Source organism: Cylas formicarius, unplaced genomic scaffold, assembly GCF_029955315.1.
Source record: "Cylas formicarius isolate icCylForm1 unplaced genomic scaffold, icCylForm1.1 PGA_scaffold_12__32_contigs__length_19106922, whole genome shotgun sequence".
Classification (NCBI taxonomy): domain Eukaryota; kingdom Metazoa; phylum Arthropoda; class Insecta; order Coleoptera; family Brentidae; genus Cylas; species Cylas formicarius.
This window is the reverse complement of record NW_026844225.1, coordinates 4,736,224-4,746,635: the sequence shown is the minus strand read 5'-3', so window position 1 is coordinate 4,746,635 and position 10,412 is coordinate 4,736,224. Positions and strand designations below refer to the sequence as shown.

Below are 10,412 nucleotides of genomic sequence, written 5' to 3'. Positions count from 1 at the left end.
ACGGTTTTGTATGATACGGTACATCCGTAGTATACAGTTCTATTTAAAGAACAAGCAATACTGTTACATTTTATGGAGTCTAAGAATGTTTCGTAATGTTCGGCTCTAGATATATTAAACAAGAATTATTTTTGTACTAATAGGTATAGGTATTTTTGTACTATAGGTACTAATAGGTATACTCTGGGGTGCAAAATTTGTATGCATGATGCATACAACTTTTGTAAATTGCCCCTTTAATTGGCAAGTCATAAACCTTTGACAAATATTTGGGAAACTGACACACTCTGTTTGTTGTCTGAAGCGCCATACAACGGATGATATCATAACCTAAGACCTTTTTAGAAACAGGTAGTAAAGAAATTTGTTTTATTGAACAGAGAAACATCAAGTCCACCTGGCGGTAGGTGTCAGAACGAAATGCAGTCTGATTATCTGGTTGCCTAAAAACACTTATGCGGGAAAACATTTATGCTTTTCATGTATCTCTATACCAATTATGTAAAAAACAACTCCACAAGTGCATCATGAAAATGCAATCATAAGTTAAAAGTTAAATATTGTTAGAGGAAAAGGTGGCAATGTGGCCTCTGCAGATATATTGGCCCCCTTCAATATTTTAATGTTTGAACAGCGCCATCTAGTATGTTTTATGCGCTACGGGATGCTCGCGGCATGATGGTATTTAGTACCTTACAAATCCGCTAGAGCCTGTCACGTTCGATTGTCATTCCAAACAGTTGAAATTGTTTATAAATAGAGTATTTTGGCTATTGTCTTCGGACATTGGATACGTTGAATTGTTCTTCTACGGGAATTAGAAGGTAAATACAAAATTAGATTTGTAATGATTATTTTTGGTGCGTTTGTTTAAAAATTCTCAATAGTTGTAATTTGGCTCCCTCATATTGGTTGTATTATGGTCCCGGGGGCCACATTACATGTAAGAGTAATTCATAATTTTCATATTTATATTTTTTGCTTTAAGATGCCTAGACCAAGTGTGCTCTCTCCGAGAAAGAAACAAAAAAAATGGGATCCTGAACAAGTGAAATAAGCAATTAAAGCAGTAAGGCACAGGGTCATGGGATAAAAAAGGCTGTAAAAATGTATTCTGCGCCTAGATCTATACTGAAACGGTTAGTAAAGGACGCTCAGGAATCTTTGTAGTTGCTTGTACATAAACCACTAAGAAGGAAACGTGTACTTCCAGCTGAGCTGGAAAAAAGTTAGTGGAGTATATCTTGTGTAGTATATGTTAGTGGAGTCCAGGTACTATGGGCTTACTAGAATGGATGTCTGGAAAATGGCTTATCAGTTAGCTGTTAAAAATGGTATTCTTAATACATTTAAGAATGAAGCAGCAAGGCGTACTTAGTTAGATCACTTTTTAAACCGACATAGAGACACTGTATCTTTACGCAGACCAATGGGGACATCATATGCTCGTACTCAAGGCTTCAATCATCAAGCAGTCAAAGAATTTTTTAATACTTTGGAAGCTGAAATGAGGAAAACTAATTATCTGGCTGACAGGATTTTTAATGTTGACTAAACTGGATTGGCAATTGTGCAGTCAAAAATACCACAGGTGCTAGGTAAAAAAGGCAAGAAGCAGATAGGTGCCTTAACTGCTGCAGAACGAGGGTCACTATGAACTGTTTGCTGCATAAACCCATTGGGTATATTTGTGTCAGCTATGATGATTTTCAGCAGGAAAAACGTTACGGCCATTTTTATGAATGATACAATCCAATTTGTTCACTGAACAGTTTAAGCGAATTTTATTGATAAAACAAACTCCAAGGTCGAATCTTCAATATTACTCATCTCTGATGGCCATTACATTGACACACGCAACCTAGAAATAATAGATCTAGCCGCGAAAATCATATCATGATTATCAGCCTCCCACCTCATAGAACGCACAAGCTCCAGCCTTTGGACAAGACTTTTATGGGTGCCCTAAAAGTCACTATAGTGAGGAAATTCTCAAGTTTTTTTTGCACTCGGACAGAATGCTGAAACCTTACAACTTTACTGATCTTTTTGGCAGAGCATATCTTAAGAGCACTACGGGAGAAATCGCAGCAAATTGGTTTCCGTGCCAATGGCATTTATCCATTTAATCCTCAAGTTTTTACAGAAGTCGATATTTTAATGGAAGAATCTAACAATAATCAAACATCTCCTACTCCTGATAATCAATATACAGGCCCTGTTGCTGACCAGAGTGCCCCAGGGGAGAGTGTAGAAGCACAAGCACAGGAGAATAGTTTGGTTTTACCAGAAGACATTCAGCCAATTTCTACGACCAAGACTAGGACTTCTAATCGTGGAAGAAAGGCTACAACAGCAAAGGTAATCACGTCATCACCATACAAAAATCAATTAACCGAATCTTTACGCTTAACACAGAATCGTGAACGTGGACGTGCAAGAGGCGGTGGACGCGGACGCGGACACGGTGTCAGACGTAATCACGACAGAGAAGGATCCGGTAGGAATGTCGTTCGACGCCAGAGAGAAGCTACATCTAGAAGTGGCCCTGAAAGTGACCAAGACGTTGTGAATACCGATTATGTCGAGCGTTTACAAACGCGAACGTGCCGTGTACGTTCTGCAAAACCATTTATTGACAGACCTGGAGAGCCATGGGTACAGTGTCAAAGTTGCAATTTATGAGCTCATGTAGCCTGTGGAGGTTCTGAAGGTGACTATTATATTTTTGATTTTTGCCGTTAATTTTTAATTGTGCAATCCATTTAATGTGACCCCCCAGTTGGTCACATAACTATCACTTGTTTTCAAGATACCAAATTTGAATAACTTAAGAATAAATAATATTTTTGTTATCTTGTACGCGTTTCATTTATTTCTTAGTCAGACATGTATATACAAATAAATAAGAAGTCCTATAATGTATCTTTGAGGTTTGTCACTCCTATATTTTTTAAATAAAACTTAAAAAACAAAGTGGGGGGCCCCATTACCACCTTTTCCTCTAACTTTTAACTTTCTTTTATAATTTATAAATTTGAACCTGGCTAAGTTGGCTTATACAAAATGAGGATTAAGTTATAGGACCAGATATGTGTTGTACATCATTTCAGATAACTGATGTTAAAACTTTTATAGATTATTATAGATTTCTATAAACTCTCGGATTTTTCGTGGGTAGAAGAACTTGGTAAAATTTGATGTTATACTTTAGAAATTTTGATATGTGGTCAGTGATGTGTTGAATGTAAAGAAGGACCACAGTGGCAAGTGTTGAATTGTTTTCGGTCTGTCTCATTGTTATTGGAAGGTTGTGGTGAAGTGGAGTTTTTGATGGAACGCTTAATATCTTTAATGTGGAAGTTATTACAGAGAAGTGTTTTAATTCTGGGTTCAGTGACTCAGGCTTAGATAGTTTTACAGCTCTGTAAATAAGAGAGTTGATAACCGATGATTTTTGGGCCGGATGGTAATGTGGCCATGCATTAAGGTATCGGTCTGTATGCGTAGGTTCGCTGTAAACACAATGACCCAATGTTGGGTCTGATTTTGTATTGAAAAGAATATCTAAGAATAGAAGGTTATTATTAGTTTCCAACTCAATGGTAAAACGTATGTTAGGGTGTATAGAGTTTAAATGTCTAAGATCTACTAAAATAAACAAATAATAAAATAACAACAAATAAGAAAAATATCATCGACGTAAAGTTTCCATAATTTTAGTTTTAGATGAAAGGTATTGAGAGCTTTTTTCTCAAATGCTTCCATAAATATATTCGCCATGACTGGTGATAGTGGAGAACCCGTAGCTTTTCCCGACGTTTGTTCAAAAATTTGATCATTACAAGAAAAATATCTTCCCGACAAGCATTTTTCAATTAAGCTTTAGTTCCAGATTCTCGGACTTTAAAATATCTGAAATAATGTCGAGAGTTTCAGGAATAGGAACTTTGATAAAGAGGGATTCTACGTCGAAACTAACTAGAATGTCTTGTGTATCTAATATAATGCTTTACACAAGAATATATTTATGGAAGCCTTTGAGAAAAATCTCTCGACACCTTTCATTTAAAACCAAAATTATGGAAACGCTAGGTCGATAATATTTTTGTTATTTGTTGTCATTTAAGCGCTATACACCCTAACATAAATTTTACCATTGAGTTGGAAACTAATAATAATCTTGATTCTTAGATATTCTTCTCAATAGAAAATCAGACCTAACATTGGGTCATTGTGTTTACAGGGAACCTACGCATACAGACTGATACCTTAATGTATGGTCACATCCCCATCCGGCCCAAAAATCATCGGTGATCAACGCTCTTGTTTATAGAGCCGTTAAACTATCTCAGCCCAAGTCACTGAACTCAGAATTAAAATACCTTACCTCTGCTCTTCTCTCTACTAATTTCCACATTAACGATATTAAGCGTTCCATCAAAAAATACACTTCACCACAACCTTCCAATAACAATGAGGCCGAGAGCAATTCTACACTTGCCACTGTGGTTCTTCCTTACGTTCAACACATCACTGACCACATATCAAAAGTTCTAAAGAAGTGTAACGTCAAATCCATTTACCACTTGTCCAAAAATTTCTCAACATCTTCGGTCCGTCAAAGACAAAATTCGATTTGACATGCTAGGAGTTACAGCATTCCAATGCGGCAAAGAATACATTGGAGAGATCGGACGAAAAATATCAACTAGACTCAAAGAACATGAAAGAGCCTTACGACTAAGACAAATAAACTCATCAGCTGTTGTTGAACACACTCTTGAAACCGGACATAAAATTTTATTCAATAAAACTAAAATTCTGAAATGCAATCATTTCTTCTACCAACGAAAAATCCGAGAGTCTATGGAAATCTATAAACAACCTAACAATCTTAACCTACCTGGCACCAATATGGGAATCAGCTATACGAGCCAGTTTCAGTCAAACTCTGAAGAAGCCAACAGGATGATTCGACTCAGCAAAAGCCGACGCAGGAGGAATCCAGAAGTTTTGTAAAAAGTAGAGACCGTATTTTATATCTCAATTATAAAAAGGTTCTCATCTAATACAAGGTGGTCGAAATATACTGTAATCTAACAACTTCAAGTGACATAGCTATAAAATGGTATCCCATAGCTAACTCTTCGCAGAATATGCGAAAGCATGGTTGTTGCTGTTATCTAAATATATGTTGCAGTGAGTTGTATATGCTCGGGTTTTGTAAAGTCTACTTATTGAATGGTCTGTACATTTAGATATTTGATCACGACTTGGCATTTTTGCGAATTCTATTGTTAAGAGTTATTAGTAACTATTAGCAGGCTTAGAAACAAACAGGAGCAACACTTGAACAAGATCTTTAAAAATCGTAGGAAACATGAAAAGCAATTTGTTTTATCTGGGCTATAACCGCAACTCAATCATCTATAAGTAAAGTAAAAAGAAGTCTAGTGGTGTTAACTCTGATTATTATAAAACCAATCCAATCCATTTGTTTTCAAAATTTTATTCTAATGTTTACTGGAAATTCCTTAGTTATACAGGAAGTTGATATTACAGAAAGTACAACTAATACCAACTAAATATGACCCAATTATTCTACTCCACACATTCAGGGACCACCAAATCTGATTTCTTATGATTCTATACGGATTCGAATAAAACTAATGATGGTAATTGTGCCTATTAGACCATTGTACTGAAAAGAACAAATTGAAATACCCTGGGCAACCAGATGCAATGAAAAATTTATTCAGATAACACTAATAGGACATCGTAACACTATTCGATATGTGAAAAGTACGTTCCCTGGTAATTTAAAATTATGGAGGGCAATTTAAATTAACATTGCTAGAGCAGCAAGTTGTTATTAGATTAGAATATATCTTTGGCCACCCAATATGAAAAGACTTTTATAACGAAGATATCAAATTTGTTACACTCTATGGCAAATTTCTCTGAGGTAAGTTAAATACTTTTTATGTATTTAAGAAATTAAATAATTAGATTACATTTTAAAATCTAGATCTCAAAAACTTTACTGAAACAGAATTTTATTTTGATCGTTGAATATTTAGGGAGTCACATTTAAAAAATCAACTCTGACACTGTTTAAGATATTTTCGCCTTGTTGGGGCATTATTTTCTTAAGTTAGTAGATATATTTAACTCCAAGTGGTTAGGCCACCCATTCCACATCTATATCTGTGTTTCACCGAGCGGTGCTGTTTCTTTGTAATTAAAAAGTAAAATAAATATGTGGGAACAATATACAGTCCATCTAATCAGTGAGGAGGCCATAGGCTCGACAGAACAAATAAATAAATAAACAAAAAAATAAAATAACAAATATGGCTTTTTGCATTAATAAAATTGCCTGGGTGAACTCAGAATATTGTCGCGTCTATAAAAGCTTTTTTAAATAAGCAGTAGAATAAATAAGAATAGAATAATAGCCATAGGTACCTGTCCGTTTCTTAATAAAGTCCTAAGCAGTGTTTTTAATAGTTTAACCCAATAAATATTTGTGAAAACAAGTACCAATAAAATATTTAATACATAATTTTTGAAGAAAAATGGCTGACGGACCTGCTCTCAAACAATTAGAGGAAACTGACTTTCAACAAAAATATTGCTCAATTTTAGCAAATGCACAAAGCTTGGTTACTCATTTTGGGCAGGCGTTAAATATTGATACTGTGCTAAGAAGTACCACGCAGGTACAGGGTGCCTCCAAATCATTTTCAGTTCGTTGCCGAAAATAGGTACACACAAATTTTCCGGAAAATAGGAAGATTGGTCGGGATGGAAGGATGCTTTTATAGCAGTAATTGATTCCGACATAGTAGCAGGCGAACGGCAAAAATTTTTACACCTAAGGAACAGTCTAGAACCACATGTTTTAGATGTAATCATTAGACCTTCGAACTATAATTTAGCTTGGACGACTCTGGTCGAAGGATTTGAGAATAAGGCTCTTATAATTCATAACCACATCAAAACAATAGTCGAACATCCAACAATACAGAGAGCTTAAAGAGTTTAGAATTTTAGACTATTTACTGAAAAGCAACTTGAAATCGCTGCAATCTCTAGGAGAAAATATTGATACGTGGGATCGATTAATTTTGTATTTAATAGCCAAAAAATTGGATTCTAAAACCCGAAGAGATTGGGAGCTTTTCAAGTATGAACAAGATTTACCTTCTATGGGTGACTTTAATAAATTTCTGAATCAAAAATATTCAATGTTAGAACGACTTGAAGTGCATAAACAATATGATGCATCTGAGACCAAAAAATATAATAGTTACAAACCAAAAGGAGTATCTTTGGTGACTCGGGAAATTTGTTGCGAATTTTGTAATGGTGCGCATGGCATTCAGAATTGCAATAAATTTTTAATATTAAGTACATCACAAAGAATTGCGAAAATTAAGGAGAAAAAATTATGTTTGAATTGTTTTTCCAAAGCGCATATTTCAGTATCTTGTAAAGTCCGAAAATGCGGCACATGCTTAAAACCGCATAATTTATTATTGCATCTCGAATTTCGAAATAATGACATGCCGGAAACTGCAGCCAATGTTGGCGTTCTTTGGCATTCCCAGCTCAAAAACGTCACGGTGGGCGGTTTTTCACAAGCTAAACAAACAGAGCCAGAAGGCCAGGAAAGCGAAATAACTACGAAAAACCGAAATACCGATCAAAAATTCGCGAGCGAAACAACTGATTTCACTACAACGGCAGAACAGGGTCAAGTTTTACTTTTTACAAAACTTCTGGATTCCTCCTGCGTCGGTTTTTGCTGAGTCGAAATTGCTGACGTTTCGCCAATCATCCTATTGGCTTCTTCAGAGCTTGACTGAAACTGGTTCAGTCAGCACCGGAACCCTGTGAGGTAGATAATCTTTTTCTCTTGACGATCCCATACGTGAAAGGAATATCAGAAATGATTAGGCGAATAGGTAAACAATATCAAGTTAAAACTGTATTTAAATCTGGATCAACATTAAGAAATTTACTCACAAAAACAAAGCCTGAAACGTCGACTCAAGAGAAAGAGTGTATCTATCAGGTACCCTGTGAATGCGGAGAGTCATATATTGGCGAAACCAAACGACCTCTAAAAATAAGAGTTGAAGGACATAAGAAATATACAACGAAGGGAGAAAAGCAAAAATCAGGTATCGCAGAACATGTGTGGACCAAACAACACAACATCCAATGGTCCAGAGCGCGGGTTGTTCACAGAGAGCAGCATTGGAGAAAGCGCAAATTTAAAGAAGTAGTTTTCATTAGAAACAATGAAAACACAAGCGTGGATATACCAACAATTTGACAACCTCTAATAAGGCGCACCAATGCTGGCGTTCTAGTTGAACAACTTCACGCTTGACTACACCCGACTCCGTCATGGTGAGCGCCGTCGCCTAGTATATAAACCTTGTAGCCTTAGAATTAAGTTTAGTTTACACTTTTTAACGGGTAGTGATACAACTGTCCGAACCGTTGTGTAAGTTAAAAATAAAGAAAATGGAATTTCGACATCCTTTTAGTATTTCTACTGAATCAGTGTGTACCACCTTCAAGCATACCTCAACGAACGTCAAGTACGCCACAAATGGACCAAAAAAGGGAGGAATCTTGGTTCTCCTAGTAGAAGAAAACACCTATGTGGAAGCTCAGACGGGTTATTCAAGTTTTTCCAGGGTCTGGCGGCGTTGTGCGTGTTGTTCAAGTGAAAAGTCAGGGTAGTGTTGTGGAAATATGTTAATAAATTGCGACCACTACCTATTGACACGAATGAATAGTGTGTTCTCATGTATTTGACTTGGAGTTATGACTGAGAGTCAAAATAACTCTTTCTGTACAGGATTTTGATTATTGTTTTCGGTTCTAAGAGGAAATGTAATACTTTGTTTTTGTTGAAAACTGCGCGTTTTCAAGGTGGGCCGTATGTTTAAGATATGTTCGCCATGTTGGGCATTATTTTGTTATGTTAGTAAATATATTTCAGTGGTTTCACATCTATTTCCGTGTTTCACAGAGGTCTGTCGATTGATCTCAGTCGACGTAGTTATCCGGGGCAGACAAGACGAAGAGACATGTGTCGAAATCGAAGAGTGTAGTATTTTTGTGCTCTGTTTCTTTTGTAATTAAAGAGGAAAATAAATAAGTGTGAACAATATACAGTCCATTTAATCAGTGAGGAGGCCATAGGCTCGACAGAACCGTTAAATAAACCCAACAGATACTTGATCTAACCATACTTGATTATAACACGTTATTATTACTTTTTTCTGATTTTGATTATAACACGTTATTTAAATTATAACTCGATAAAAAGAAAGTTATAATAAAGGACATCAATTAATTAGAAGGACAAATTGACTATCTTCTCATTAACAGTATTTTTTATAGATTACTCTTAACTTTAATAAGGATTTGCATGGCACATTAAGAATAAAAAGATGAAAAACGCCGCTACACTTATTTCTGAGTACCCATTGAGTGCTTTGTTGAACTTTTACATCTTATAAGAGAACGATATTTGAAGATATGTAACATATTTTGGGAAATTGTTTCTCCCGAAGAACGAGTCGTCACTGCACTCAGGTAAAACAGCATTACCATCAAATACTTAATAATTTGTAAATTCATTTAATCAGTTGTGGTGCCTTTATAAAATATTTTATAATCTTGTTTTTGTTACAAAACATAATACTCTGCACATTTGTAACTGTAAATACAGTTGCTAATAGTACGTCCATGAATATATTACTGATAGTCTATGGATATTTCATGGACATCATGGACGTTTCTCACAGATTTGGGCATAAATAGAACGTTTAATTACAGACATCTACCTTATATTTAATTTAATTTTAAATGGCTAATGAATATACCAGTAACATCGTTTTCGGTACTCTGGTAACCTGGAGTAAATCAAACTAAGGGTTTATATGAAGAAAAGTTAAATGTGCTATACCGGACACGGTCGTGACGGGCCCTCCGCTAGCGTCACCAGTATGGCATCTATGGTCCAAACGTCCCATAGCCAACGTCCGTCGGATGGGTGGGTTGACAAACCCTTAACGTCGTCCCTCACCCCTTTTGTTACATGTTTGGACGCAAAGTCTCAATCAGATACTGAACCCCCGGATTTGTCACCAAATCTCTCAGGGCATGACCTAACAGATGTCTTTGAGATAGCCGATAGCTCGGACTCCGTTTTTGCCAGTTTGCCAAAGCTATTTTTAAACCACATTTTGACAAATGTTTTGAAAATCTTTCACTAGGTTCTCCTATGCATGTAATGGTTTTAAATTGTTCATGTTCTGTATTACGTTTCAGATAAATAGAGTTTACTGTTGTCTGTATTTGTTTTTTATTTATAATTTTAT

At 35.8% G+C, this 10,412-nt stretch overlaps 1 long non-coding RNA gene across 2 annotated transcripts; it reads left to right on the top strand.

Annotated features, from left to right (window-relative positions):
- The first annotated feature begins 594 nt into the window (after window positions 1-594).
- Window positions 595-9,090, top strand: LOC132708812 (uncharacterized). Of its 2 annotated transcripts, XR_009620032.1 has the most exons (4): window positions 595-824; window positions 989-2,361; window positions 2,419-2,713; window positions 8,565-9,090. It is a non-coding gene; the product is annotated as an uncharacterized LOC132708812 (long non-coding RNA). The 2 variants fall into 2 exon arrangements; XR_009620031.1 differs by lacking the exon at window positions 8,565-9,090 and having other exon boundaries at window positions 2,419-2,974.
- Window positions 9,091-10,412: the final 1,322 nt, after the last annotated feature.